Here is a 13,575-nt window from a genome sequence, read left to right on the forward strand (position 1 = left end):
GGACGTCCGTGAATTTACTCCACAAATAATATGCATTGCACACTTTTGGACTCTGAAAACTTTTGTTTGACTTGACGAGTTACCCCAAAATATTATACCATATGACATTATGGAGTGAAAGTAGGCAAAGTATGCAAGCTTTTTCATTTTTGTGTCGCCTATGTCTGCTAACACTCGAATTGCAAATACAGATTTGTTAAGGCACTTTCTGTGTTGTGCTCCTCCCAACTGAAGTTACTATCATGTTGTAATCCCAGGAATTTAAGACTGTCAACCTGTTCTATCTGCTCTTCGTACTTTATGTATATGCTGGGTGGAAACATCGTACAGGTTCTGAATTGCATATAGTGAGTCTTTTCGAAGTTTACTGTCAGTGAGTTGGCTTTAAAACATTTATTAATATCCATGAAAATTTCATTAGCAGATCTTTCTACAACTACACTCGACATACAATTTATTGCAATACTTGTGTCATCTGCAAACAAAACGAACTCTGCTTCTGGCAGCGTAACTGATGAGAGATCATTAATGTACACAAGAAAATGCAATGGCCCTAAGATGGATCCTTGTGGGACACCACATGTAATTTCTTCCCATTCTGATGATGACTGATGACTTAATTCACTAGTCCCTTGCACTGACACGCTTTGTTTCCTGTTAGTGAGGTATGACTTGAAGCATTTTGCAGCACTGCTTGTGACACCATAGAATTCTAATTTACTTAAAAGGATGTTGTGGTTCACACAATCCAATGCCTTTGACAAATCACAGAAAATACCTGCTGCTTGTAAGTTGTTATTTAATGAATTAAGTACATTTTCACTGTAGGTGTAAATAGCCTTCTTGATATCAGAACCCTTCAGAAATCCAAACTGTGTTATGGATAATATGTTATTTGTGGTCAGATGGTTGAGCAGCTGCCTGCACATTACTTTTTCTAAAATTTTTGAGAATGCTGGCAAAAGTGAAATCGGTCTGTAGTTTGATGGTATCTCTTTATCCCCTTTCTTGAATAGAGGCTTAACATGTGCCAGTCAGGAAATGTCCCAGTTATAATCGACTGTTTACACAAGTAACTTAGAATTGTACTGAATTCACTTGAACATGCCTTAATTAACTATGTTGATATATCATCATACCCACTAGAATGCTTTGTTTTTAAAGATTTTATCATGGAAGTTATTTCTTTTGGTGAGGTGAGTGACGTTTTCATATACCTGAAGCTATTTGTAAAGGCTAGTTTCAGATATTCAAGAGCATTATTTACTGATCCTGAAAGTCCCATTCTACCAGTAACGGATATAAAGTACTTGTTAAATAGATTTGCCACACTATGCTCATCAGTTACTAATGTGTCATCTACCCTTAGTGCTATTTGCTCCTCTTCCTTTCTGGTTCTACCAGTCTCCTCTTTCACTATATCCAATATTGTTTTTATTTTGTTCTCTGACTTTGCTATGTTCTTCTTGTAGTGCATTTGTTTAGACGTCTGAATTACTTTTTTAAATATTTTACAGTATTTCTTGTATTTAGCTAAATCTGATAGTCTATTTATAAACGGTTTTATGATATGATTTTGTTCCTTTGATTTGTCTATAAAAATGTTATCAATGGCTGTCCTTGAGGATTTAGTGCTCCTAGTTGGAAAGTTTACATTTTGAGTTAGATTGAAAGACGACATTAGTATCTGCAGTGAATGTTTACTGGAAGATTGCATTAGAAAATCTGTATTAAAGTCAGCAGCAATCACTATATCTTTGTTTCTTCCTGTTAAATAACCCAAAGGAGCTTCTAGATGATTTATGAATAGATTATAATTTCCTGCAGGTGCTTGGTAAATAGTTACTATTATATAGGATCTGTTATGGAACTCTGCTTCTGTCGCACATGCTTCTAGACGCTGCTCTAAACAGAATTTATTAATGCCAATGTTCTTGAATTTATGACAGTTTTTAATAAATGTGGCAATCCCTCCTCCATCCATATCTACTCTGCAGAAGTAGGAAGCTAGTTTAAATCCTGAAATGACCAACATACCAGTGGCCACTTGATGTTCAGAGAGGCAGATTATGTCAATTTGGTTAGATGAATTCATTTCATCGATACAAATGAGTTATTCATCAACTTTATTTCTGAGTCCCGGAATGTTCTGGTGTAATAAAGATAACTGAGACTACATGCTAATGGGATTATAACTGTTTTGGCGAAGATGAACTGGCAGTTTTTGATTACTTTCTGTTAAACATTGTTTAAATGGAGGCTGTATGCTAAAATCTGACTCCTGTTCATCTATTTTTTCAAACTGAGTGTATCTGCCAATCTCTCTTAAAACTCGTTTTCTTTTCCCCTTCTCTATCCTAAAAACGGCATCCCTCTGACACCTGTGACCACTGTTATTTTACCACTTGTGACAGTGTACCCTCTTAAGTTTCCCTTCCCTTTCCTATTGAGGTGAAGGCCATGCCTAGTGTAGTCCCACCTATCGATAGCATCCACAGGAATCAAACCAATATGGGACTCTATATCCGTCTGAAGCAGCCACTCCAACTCCAGGTTCACCCTCCCTGCGGAAGAGTTCAAATGAGGCCGATCATGGCGTCTCAACACAGACACAAATCCCACACTCGTATGCCTCGTTGCTGATGCTATCTTCACCAGGTCACTCTCTATGGAATTTTCAGAGTCTCTGTCAGTGCCATTCCCCAGACCACCAACTATAACCACAGCATCATCCTTTGTGAAATCCTTGCATAAAGCACCTACATCCTCTGTTACGTGATCCAGATCTTTACTAGGCTTGTAAAAGTTTGTGACCTGGTACTCTGGACCTAGATTTTCCTGTAGTGTTGGCCAACATCTCTACCATCTGTTTTCAAGATTTATGACAAAGCTGTCTGATACTCTCCTTAACCTGTTCCTCCTATTACCTGTTGCCACTTCCCACCTCTGTTCACCCTTCTCCCTCATTAACCTGTCCAGATCCTCCCTTGCCTTGTCTAGGTCAGCTTGAAGAGCTGCAATTTTCCCTTCGTGTTCCAGTATTTTCCTATCTCTACTGCAGATGCTACAATACCACTGGTGAGCCTCATTCATGTCCCCATTTCCCACGTCACTACAATCGCCCCAATGAAAAAGCTGCAGGACCCATCACACCATACCCCAGAACTAACGATCCTATGGCATGTCACACACTTCTCACTCATAGTAGAAACAGAAATCGTATAAACTGATTTAAGTAGTGACTAAAACGTAAACAATGGACCCTAGAAAATATTCAGGCAGATAGAAATAAATTGAAAAGTACTGATTAAAAAAAACTGGTGATTACATATAAGTTTAAGTTACTGTTTACTTACGATACGCGAGAGTGAAATTAAGCCTAAAATCCGTGCTATAGGCGCTAGAAGGAAAATAAACTTCTTACCCCATTTAGTCTTATTTTATACTTCACTAACACTTATATTTCACTATATAATATAGCACTGCTTTAGTTCAACTAACTAGAGTATTGCAGGCTGGTTTCACTCAGAAGAAGGATTTGATAACTCAGTCTGCTAAAACATTAAGGAATTGCTTCAGTTAAAGAATGAATAAATGGTTCAACTGACAGTAAAACTACTTTGAAGAGAAACTACTGTGAAGAGAAAGAATGAATAATTCAGTAAATGTGAAAAGTTACAACGCTGTCGAATCTTGTCATTCAGTTGCTCCCACTGTCTGTTTTCACTCATAAAATAAATAAATAAATCAATGAATAATAACCCAATTGACAGGTAAAACTGCAATTGACTGATATGTTCGTTTTCATTCAGTTGCCTCCACATACTAGTTTCATTCAAAAAAATGAAAGAGGAGTCCAACCAGCTGAACGATTGTTTTTATTTGGTTCCTGCCACTTACTGATTTCACTAAAAAAATAATGAATAATTAAACCAATATGTAAAACTTCAATCGAATAAATCGATTGTTTTTCAACAACCGAATGAATCTATTGTTTTCACTCATATATTCTCATTACTAGTTGTAAAAGAAAGCATAGGACTGTACAGGATGTTTGGAAATTCGCTTTATTAACTTCTGGGACTTGTAGAGAGTAGTGAGTAGATAATATTTTGAGTTGGAACCCATATACAGAAACATAGCGTTTCCATGCTACAACCAATTGAAAACATGCTTGTAAAGCGACCACTCTTCCAAGTAATTGATTATGTGTGCCCCAGTACATAAGGTGTTTTACAATTCCACTGATTAATAGATAAGGAAATTGCTCATATAAGAAAATTTCTTGTATATTCGTTGATAGTTTCGCCTAAACGTGATACAGAATGGCCTCTTCCAATTCGGGTGTTTGGTATCTCCTTAGAGCACCAAAGTCATTCCTGCTAATGGTGAAGGTAGATTTTCTCGAAGCTACTGCGTCATTGTGGCGAAAAGGGTAGGCAGTTTAGTCAGACACTTTGGAGAATGATCTTTATAAAAGCGACGAGCAGCTTTTCCATTACTGTGAGCTCCATCATTCAGAAGGATGATGCAGGTGTATTCTGCAAGTATGTACTCAATCATGTTGCTGTAACACTAACAGATATGTGAAAGAGGAACGAACCAGGTCAGAGAGGAAGGATGGACGACAGATGGTATCAGCCAATATCACATAACCCCCACCACCATAACCATGACTGTACTGTTGCATATCTTGCAAGCAAACATGTTATCGAACGGCTGTAGCACGATAATGGTATATTTATGGACATGGCTTCCTACTCAAAATATTATCTTCTCTGTCCGCTCTACAAGTTTGTAATGGGTATTGCCGAACACCCTGTAGATAGAGAGATACTGAATGAAATGTGTTTCGCCAACAAGCAGAATATTGTCAAATGGTAATCATGGAACACAAGGAAATTATGGTCACATGGAAAGGCTGTTAGTGGGACGCAAGTTAGTGTTCATCCACTCATAAATGAGACAGGAGCTAAAATTGGCAGTAGCAGATCAAACTTTGAAATTCTTAACTCTGTTTTCAAATTTTCCGTTGCAAAATAGGGGAAATTGCTCCAATTTAATCCTTATACCTCTGAAAAGATGAGTAAGGTGAATACTAGTGTCAGCGCTGTTCACAAGTACGTGAAACCAGATTATATACTGAATTTCCAGTTGAGTTAGCCCCTGTTATAACTATAATCTGTCGCAGGTTCTGCGAACGGAAGAACTGTGTCCAGCTTTTACAAGAAAGCACAGATCACACCCATATTCAAGAAGGGTAGTAAAAGTGATCCAAAAAACTACTGTCCAATATCCTTGACATCGATTTGTTGTAGAATGGTATAACATATTTTGAGCTCAAACACAATGATGTCTCTCGAGTAGAAAGGCCTCCTTCATGTCAATCAGCATCAATTCCAAATAATCGATCGTGCAAAACCCAACTCGCACTTCTCTCACATGACATATCGAAAGTTTTGCATCAAGTCAGTAAGGCAGATGCAGTATTTATTGTTTTATGATAAGTTTTTGACTTAGTACGACATCTACGTTTATTGTCCAAAATATGACCGTATGGCGCATCAAGCAAAATTTGTAACTGGTTTTTTGGTAAGGAAGACACAGGATGTTATCTTGGATGGCGAGTCATTGTCAGATGTAAAAGTAACTTTTGGTGTGTCCCACAGAAGTGTGTTAGGATCCTTTCTGTTGATGTTGAATATGAACGACCTCATGGACAAAATTAAGATAAAAGTAGCCTGGAGAACAGAGTTCCAGGGCATGAGGAAGACAGCACAGGAAAGGAAATACACTACTAACCTGACTATAGCAGATGTTGAAAGTGACCACCACTCTTGACACTTCTGAGCCCTGGTCAGCAAGTTGCTGAAGCCGTATTGTAGATGGACTGCTGGAGTTGCTGCAATCTCATCCGAAACATTCTACTGCATTTCTTTAAGACTATGAGTGTTGTTGCGATACACCTTAGATTTGAGGGCTCCCCACACAAAGTAGTGGCACAATGAGAAGTCAGGTGACATGGGTGCCCAGCTAGGGGCGCGGCCAGACTGTCCACTGCAAACAACTCTGTCAGGCATGAAGATTGTATTAGTGTGCCCCGAAATTCAGCCAGCTGTATGGGCACTTGCTTCACCCTGTTTGAAGTAACTGTAGATCTTTTCCTCTTTTGTTAACGTTGTAACAAATGGTTTCAAAATTTTGGCAATGTAACACGCCGACGCCAGCATCTGGTGAAAGAAGATGGGGCCAATAAGGGGACATGCTGGCACTGGAAGGCAGACACTAACTTTCTGATCATGCAGGAGTGTTTTGCGGGATTTATGCAGATTCCCTGGTGTGCAGAACCTGTGGTTCTGTGAGCTGACATAACCACTCAGGTGAAACCAGTCTTAATCACACAGAAGGAAAAGATACATTTCGAAGCCATTCATTGTTATCTCAGTGAATAGCTATTCACAAAACTAGAGGAGCTGAGAAGCATCTGCTGGTTTTAGTACATGAACAACAGACACTTGGTAGGGATGCATGTTGAGGTACATCAGGTGGATGTGGAGTATTCATAAACATGATCAACATGATATGCTGGTCTCTTGTGACAGGCGTTGGATTGATTTGGTAGAACCCTGAAGCATTTTCTGGAGAATTGAAGTCACATTTTCTTGTGTATGGGCATGTTTCGGAATTTTTTTGACTTTGATGAAACAGGTTCTATCTAACCCCCTTTCAGAGAAAGTCTGGCATAGCACTGTTTTCTGGCACTTTTACACCATTACATTTCTTAGAAAACAACTGACCACAGTGTTTCCATGAGTTTGCTATCATGTAACTTTCCATGACAAACACTTGTTCGTCCACAATAAGTACCATCGTCCCCTGTCAACTACTCTACTCACACAGACAGAGCTCACACTACGCTCTGAACTGGTGTCGATCACGTGGCGGGGGTACCCGTCGTGTGTGGGGCACGAGGTGCAGTTATATGCATACACTCACATCCAAACGTATCCACTCATCTGGGCCACTTTTATTTGCTCTGCCCTGTGGTAATCTCAGACTCTTTGTAGATTATGCCATTATCTGTAAAGAAGTACAGTCCAAAAGAAGCTGGACGAATATTCAGTCAGATATTTATAAGTATTCAAAGTGATGCAAAGATTGGCAACTCGCTTTAAGTGTCCGTAAATGTAAAACTGCATTTCACAAAACGTAAAATCTAGAAGCGTTTGACTATAATATCAGTGAATCACAGTTTAATATGAAAAGGAATGATTACATAGGCTCAGTAGAGGGCAAACTAGGTGGTAGACTTTGGTTTGTTGGTAGATTACTGGGGAAATGCAGTCAATCCACAAAGGAGTTCTAGTGCTACCAGCTCTGGAATACTGCTCAAGTGTGTGGGACCCATACTATATAGGACTAAGGGGGGATATTGAATGTATACAGAGAAGGGCAGCACAAATGGTCACAGGTTTGTTTAATCCATGGAAGAGTGTCCCAGAGATAGTGAAGGGAGTGGACTGGAAGACTCTTGAAGATAGACTTAAACTATTCCAAGAAAGCCTACATAAAGAGTTTCAAGAACCAGCTTTAACTGAAGACTGTTCGAATACAACAAATTCCTATGTACCGCTCACAAGTGGATCATGAGAATAAGATTAGATAAATTACATTACTTATAGATGCAATTAAATAATCATTCTTTCTGTGCTCCATACATGTTCAAATGTGTGTGAAATATTATGGGACTTAGCTGCTAAGGTCATCAGTCCCTAAGCTTACACACTACTTAACCTAAATTATCCTAAGGACAAACACACACACCCATGTCCAAAGGAGGACTCGAGCCTCCGCCAGGACCAGCTGCACAGACCACGACTGCAGCGCCTTACACCGCTCGGCTCCATACATGAATGGGATATGAGGAAATACTAACAACTGGTACAATGGGACACACTCTTTACCATGCACTTTACTGTCATTTTCAGAGTATAGGAGTAGATCTAGACACAAACATTGTCTGCCAGCTGCACCTACTGCTGCCAAACAGAGCTAGTACTGGTAAAGTCAGAGCAGGGTGCTTATAAATGTTGACTGGACTGCATCTGCCAGATCTACTGCTGCCCAATGAGCTGCTATTGACACAGGCACAGTAAGGTCCTGCATGACGAAATAATAGCAAAAAATATACCAGACACACTGCCTGAATGTCTTATATTTGCAGAAATATGGGTCTTGGTGATAAATTCTTAACGAATGTATTGGTTACATTTACATTTCACTCTGAGGTGATACGTTCACTTATATACAGTGCACATGCTGTTATTATTCAGAGCATCCCTGTGCGATCACAGCAACAGTACACATGGGACGTATCTGCGTAACAAAAATCAGATGACATATCTGACAAGAGAGCAGGTCTTTACAAACAGCTAAATGGAGCAGCAGACAGTCCACATACCTCACTACACCTCAGCAGTCTTACACTCTAGAGTGCTGATAAAGCAGAAGAGCCCAGCTCAGCCCAACCTAAATTAACACACTTCCACTATGGCAGCAGGACATCCTGCCAGTGTAAGCATATCATGTGCTAGCCAGGGCACTTTACGTTCCAAATTTCAGTCATCCACTGCAATGGATGCCAAGAAGTGTGTCAGGTTTGATGATTAACGTAACACAGTTCATTCAATGATTCTGTGGGTATATGATTACCGAGCCACACATGTCGGAAAATGTATGTTGTAAGCGCTTGACCAACACTGCTTCAAGAAACGCATTTGAAAATTGTCCAAAATTCTGCCTGTGGTACTCGAACCAGTCCATAGGGAACATATGTGGTTGAAACAACATACATACCATGAATGAAAGATTAATTCTATTGCTGCACAGGGGTAATAGGAAAATCTAAATAAGTCAAATGTATATTTTTTTTAAAATATCGCTTATTAGTCATCTACCTGAAGTAAACATAAGACCAGTCCTTTTTTCTTGTTCTTTTCCACACATCTGCTTGCATTGGTGGACTTGAGATTTGAAGATAAACGTATTCTTGAATATTTCTCACATCCAACATGCCTTCTCACTGGCTTTGATATAAATGACACTATTGTTGCGGTCGAAAAATCTGAAACGTTACCAGCACACGTTCGAGAGATGTTCCACGCTCAGTCCACTTCGCTGAATGGTGATAGTGTATCAGCCATAATATAGACTTACAGTCCTAGCACATTTAATGATTCTGAAGGGTTTAGGAGCCGCATAGTTGCATAGAATGTCACTATTATGCATCCAGTCATCATAAAAGCAAGAAATGCCACATCCTTAAGCACAAACCATCCTCATTAATTGTGGAACTCTTGAGTTTTGTGATAATGATTGCGCTCAAAATTGTCATCACGAAATGCTGGAGACGAGATGCATCACTTGTTAATTTATAACATTTATTGTATGATCCCAGTCAGTAGGTACTACTTGATTACGTGATCACACAGCAACAATTCATGTGCAGCAGTTTCTCTAGGGTAATAGATTCTATATGAACATCAATCAGTCCTCCACTGATCAATTCTTTCTGTCTCGAACAGTCTCCAGCAGTAATAGGCATTAATTCTTTAAATCTCTGTGGGCTGAGTATGCATTCTAATCCACCATCTCCTTTATAATTGGAAGGACGAAACCTCAAATACGTGCCACATAAGAGGCTGTACACAATATTACTCCAGTTTAGCTGTTTATGGTATTGATAAATTTCAGCATTGAAGAACACTTTGACATTGGTAAGTTTCCAGTTGCCAAATACACTCGAATCCTCCTTCACGTTTCCTTTGTTCTTCATCTGCAGTGCTTATAAAATGAATAAAGTTGTCTCTACTTGAAGTAGCATCTTAATCATCTGTGATTGTCAGAATGTAGTCAGAAGTTTGGATAATCATATAGTTCCCATGAACAGAAAGTTAATGACAGCTGAGGAGCAGAATTCAGAATCTTCAGAAAGCTCAGGTACTTCTCCTCTGTTGCTGTATTATGTTACATTTTCCAGATCAACTTCTCCTGCTCTATTTTATTCTCTTCAGAATTAGTTTCTCCCTGATAGTATGAATTGTAGCCATCACAGTTCTCGTTAGATTATGTTCTTGTTTCAGGTATGCTCTGACTCTTCGCATATCTTCAAGGAATCCCATAACCATCTGAAGAGGTGAACATACACGAAAGTAGTTGTATTCACTTATTGGTCTGCCAGTGTATCAGCCCATATTCTGTAGATAACTCACGTCTCAAGTCAGTGTAGAAACGTATTGTTGTAGGTTTAACGTGTTTCTCACTTTGCACCTCGGTCAGTATCTTTTCCATTTAGTTCATATCTTATTTCTTGAAACAGAAAGACAAATGCGTTATGTGTGAGTTGCAGTGCCATCTTCTACACAAAAGAAATGGTTGCTCAGAATGATAAATGTATCCTGGTTTGAATGAGAATTCTTGTCTCATCGTTATTATTAAATGTTAAAGATTGTAAATAATATTACAAATTCATATTTGTTTTCTGTTACATGTGTGCTAATATTTTTGATGTATTTGTTCATTGTATCAGATATCGGGGAAGTTTTAAAAAGTATACAGTTGTTCTGTTGCTGATGTTACATTAAGTTCTGGCACTTTAATAAATCTTTGCCCAATCATTTAGACGTTGGATTTATATCTATATATATTTATCCTGGTTGCAGACGAGCGTGGTTCCGATTAGCATTGATTTGATATATAATTGCATCGTGTTTAATAGTGTCAGAATCGACTAATTCAGACAGATGGCTTGTAACTCGATCACCCTTTTTGCAGACAGCTTACGAACTTATTCGACTTGTTTGTAAGTGTAAAAAGAAAAGAAGGGCAAAACATCATGACTGAAGAAAAACAACAGGTAGAAAAATTAAATGGCGAAGAAAATTGGGCTACCTGGCTTATTCTCATGAAGGTGGTATTGGAATGTGACACTCTTTACGATGTTGTATGTGGAGCTTTTGTGAAACCGGAAACAAATGTTGGAAATTATGTAATGAAATTAAGTGCTTGGACGAAAGCGAATTGAAAGCGAAGAAACGTCTTGTTTTGTCACAAGAAACAAAACAGCTACTTCGAGGAGCTACTGTACATGTGAAACTGCAAAAGATGTTTGGGATAAATTATACCAGATTTATGATATTCAGTCTGCTGAAAAAATCGACTTGTTGCGACATAAGTTTCACAATATCGAATGGGAATTGTCAGGCGGTATGCAAGGTCATTTAGCAAAATTTGACGAAGTGCAAGTAAAGATGTCTATGCTAAATAAAACAATAGAGGAAGATTGTTTGTGTGCACGTCTGCTTCAGACACTGCCAAAGGAATTTGGCCACATTTACATAACTTGGCATGATCTACCACAAGGTGACAAAACAGGGCATAAACTTCAGAAAAGGTGTTTGAATTATGAACAGCAAATTCAAGACAGAGCAGAAAGCAATGTAGCTTCTGCAACGTTTTCAAGAACCAAGGGAAGTGTATCTACACAGCAAGGAAGCAAAATTAAATTGGGTAATGCGAAAAACGTGCAAGACTCAAGCAACTGCGATGTGAATAAATGTTTTTCATGTGGTAAGACTGGATACAATTCGAAAGACTGCAAAATGGGCATAGTGTGTTTTAAATGCAAAAGCAAAGGTCATATCTCCAGGAACTGTCCTGGTGGTGGTTATGCAATGCTATCAAATGGAAAACATAGTCTCGAGAAATTCCTGAAGAAACTTTGTTGAAAGTATGAAATTTACCTACAAATGTAGATGTATCAGAATATGACGAATGGTATATTGATAGTGGCGCGACACATCACGTTACAAATCCTCAAGACTGGTATGTTTTATACACTCCTTTTGATGTACCACCGAAAATGTACAGTGCTAAAAATAATGTGCATTTGAGAGTGGTCGTATTTATGTTGAAACTTTTAATGGAGGAGAGTGGACCAGACGATATTTTGAAGATGTATGGTATTGTCGAGATTGTGCTTGTAATTTATTTTCTGTTAAAAAGGCCAGAAAAAAGGTATTGATCAAAGTATCAAAAATGATGGTAAAATATGGTCATTTTATAGAGACAATATTCCAATTGCAATTGCTCTGTCTAAAGGCAAGAATGTTCTTTATCGCTTGACAGTGAAAGTAATTAATCAAGGAAAGCCCTGTGTAGTAAAGGAAGTTTCTGATACTCTTCAATTGTGGCATGAAAGGTTTGGGCACTAGAACAAACAACATGTACAATCATTTTTGACTGCTCATGATATCAATGTAAGGTTAGACAATGAATTATGTGAAGGTTGTATGCTAGGTAAATATCATAGGCTAATTTTTGGTTCACGAGTTGGCAAGTTAACTAGCCCAGGTGAAGTAATCTTCGCTGATATCTGTGGTCCAATGGAAGAAAACAATTTAGCTGGCCATCGATATTTTTTTGTTTTTAAAGACGACTTCTCAAGCTTCAGACATATCTTTCACGGAAAAAGGATGATGTAAAGGAGAAGTTGCCAAAATTTATGGAGTTGGTGAAACCACAAGCTCAACTGTGGATTGATGGTGGCAAGGAGTTTGACAATAATGATGTGAGAAGATATGCTGAGTCAACTGGACTGAAACATTCTTTGACTATGCCATATACACCACAGCAAAATGGAGTTCCCAAGCGTGAAAACAGGATTCTCTGTGAAATGGTAAGTTCATGGCTTCTGTCAGCAAAGCATATTCCAAAAGCTTCATGGAGAGAAGTTGTACTGTTACCAAATTACACAAGTGGCCATTAAAATAGCTACACTAAGAAGAAATGCAGATGACAAACGGGTATTCATTGGACAAGTATATTATACTAGAACTGACATGTGATTACATTTTGACGCAATTTGAGTGCATAGATCCTGAGAACTCAGTACCCAGAACAACCACCTCTGGTCGTAATAACAATCTTGACACTCCTGGGCTATGAGTCAAACAGAGCTTGGATGGCGTGTACAGGTACAGCTGCCCATGCAGCTTCAACACGATACCACAGTCCATCAAGAGTAGTGACTGGAGTATTGTGACAAGCCAATTGCTCGACCACCATTGACCAGACGTTTTCAATTGGTGAGAGATCTGGAGAACGTGCTGGCCAGGCAGCAGTCGAACATTTTCTGTATCCAGAAAGCCCTGTACATGCGGTCATGCATTATCCTGCTGAAATGTAGGGTTTCGCCGGGATCGAATGAAGGGTAGAGACACGGGTCGTAACACATCTGAAATGTAACGTCCACTGTTCAAAGTGCCGTCAATGAGAACAAGAGGTGACCGAGATGTGTAACTAATGGCACCTCATATCATCACACCGGGTAAAACGCCAGTATGGCGATGACGAATACACGCTTCCAATGTGCGTTCACCGCGATGTCGCCAAACACGGATGCAACTATCATGATGCAGTAAACAGAACCTGGATTCATCCGGAAAAATGACATTTTGCCATTCGTGCACACAAATTCGTCGTTGAGTACACCATCGCAGGTGCTCCTGTCTGCGA

The sequence above is a fragment of the Schistocerca gregaria genome, chromosome 4, assembly GCF_023897955.1.
Source record: "Schistocerca gregaria isolate iqSchGreg1 chromosome 4, iqSchGreg1.2, whole genome shotgun sequence".
NCBI classification, from domain to species: Eukaryota; Metazoa; Arthropoda; class Insecta; order Orthoptera; family Acrididae; genus Schistocerca; species Schistocerca gregaria.